Genomic DNA, 1,949 nt, shown 5'->3' on the forward strand with positions numbered 1-1,949 from the left:
TAACAGACTAAATACGTTTTCATGGGTAGGGGTGATACATTCATACTATGGAATACTATACAACCATTAAAGAGACTGAGATAGAGAGGTATGGATAGACATGGGTAGATCTACAAGATATATGAAAAACAGATATGATTCCACATATAATGGAAAAATCTATGTATATATGCATGCCTAAGAATGTGTGTGTATGTGTATGGAAATCTGTAGGAAAAGGTTTGGAAGTATGTGTGGCTGGGGAATTCATGTGGAGGTCAGAGTGGAAGCAGGTGTGAGAGGGTCCAGCAGAAGAAAACATGGCTGCCAAAGTGTCCATCGGTGAGTTTGGCCTGGCCTTAGTTGTTGTAGGAGGCATGCTGAACTCTGCCTTACATAATGTGGATACTGGTCACAGAGCTGTCATCTTTGACCGATTCTGTGGAGTACAGGACATTGTAGTAGGGGAAGGGACTCACTTTCTTATCCCATGGGTGCAGAAACCAATTACCTTTGACTGCTGTTCTAGACCACGTAATGTGCCAGTCATCACTGGTAGCAAAGACTTACAGAATGTCAACATCACACTGCGCATCCTCTTCTGGCCTGTCGCTAGCCAGCTTCCTTGCATCTTCACCAGCACAGAGCGGACTATGATGAACGTGTGCTGCCATCCATCGCTACCAAGATCTTCAAGTCAGTGGTGTCTCGCTTTGATGCTGGAGAACTAATCACCCAGAGAGAGCTGCTCTCCAGGCAGGTGAGTGACAAGTTTACGGGGCCAGCAGCCACCTTTGGGCTCATCCTGGACGATGTGTCCTTGACGCATCCGACCTTCGGGAAGGAGTTCACAGAAGCGGTGGAAGCCAAAGAAGGGGCTCAGCAGGAAGCAGAGAGGGCCGCCAGATTTGCAGCAGAAAATGGCAACCATCATCTCTGCTGAGGGTGACTCCATGGCAGCCGAGCTGATCCCCAACTCACGGGCCACCGCAGGGGATGGCCTGATCGAGCTGAGCAAGCTGGAAGCTGCGGAGGACATCGCGTACCAGCTCTCACGCTCTGGGAACATCATCTACCTGCCTCCTCCAGTTGCCCCAGTGAGGGCTCACCCTGCCTGTACCTCTGCGGGGACTAGGCCACAGCCCTGATGATTCTTAACATCACCTTCCTTCTGCCCCTATCCCAGAAATCACTGTGAAATTTCATCATTGGCTTAAAGCGAAGGAATTAAAGGTAAAATCACTTTACATCTCTTAAAAAAAAAGTTTGGAATTTTTGACACTACTGTAATCCTTAGGAGGGGAGTGGATAAAGTCTGAGGTTTAAGGGTAATTTTCACTTTTTACTCAGTGTAGTAATGGTGATCATTAACTCTGTTCTCAAAATACTTAGACTTCTTTGCCTTCGGTCACATGATATGACTGCATTTCCTGGCCCCATTGTGATTGATGGAGTCATGCGTATGGTTCTGGCCAATTATTTGTGACTAGAAGTCATTGCTCACAGTTGCATGTCACTTCCAGGCCAGAGCATTTATTTGTCAATGTGATGCCTTCCACAGCTATCTTTCCCTCTGCCATAGTGACTGATAACGTTTATGATGGTGGTTGCTCCATTACCCTGGGCTGCAGAATGAAAAGTCATAGAGCAGAGCTTCTAGCCAACACATTACATAAGCGAAAACTAAAACTTTGCTTCTACAAACCACCAAGATTTGGGGATTATTACAATAGCATAATCTAAATTATTCTGACTGGTACCATTGAAATGTTTAAATTTTAAACTAAATAGTATACTTTCTGCATGTATTGTAAAATTAATATGATGCCTACAACAGCATACAACATTCTCTACGTAGACAATACAAAGTGCAAAGAGCCTATTATGTACATGATCTAGATTCAATAACATCATTAAAATGTAACTATTTCAAGGGCAGAGGCTATGCTTTTTTTTTTTTTTTTTTTTTT

The 1,949-nt window shown here is 44.2% G+C and overlaps 1 pseudogene; it reads left to right on the plus strand.

Moving 5' to 3' along the window:
- The first annotated feature begins 299 nt into the window (after positions 1 to 299).
- On the plus strand, positions 300 to 1,127 carry LOC108512605 (prohibitin pseudogene; annotated as a pseudogene).
- Positions 1,128 to 1,949: the final 822 nt, after the last annotated feature.

Source organism: Rhinopithecus bieti, unplaced genomic scaffold, assembly GCF_001698545.2.
Source record: "Rhinopithecus bieti isolate Rb0 unplaced genomic scaffold, ASM169854v2 scaffold_31070, whole genome shotgun sequence".
Classification (NCBI taxonomy): domain Eukaryota; kingdom Metazoa; phylum Chordata; class Mammalia; order Primates; family Cercopithecidae; genus Rhinopithecus; species Rhinopithecus bieti.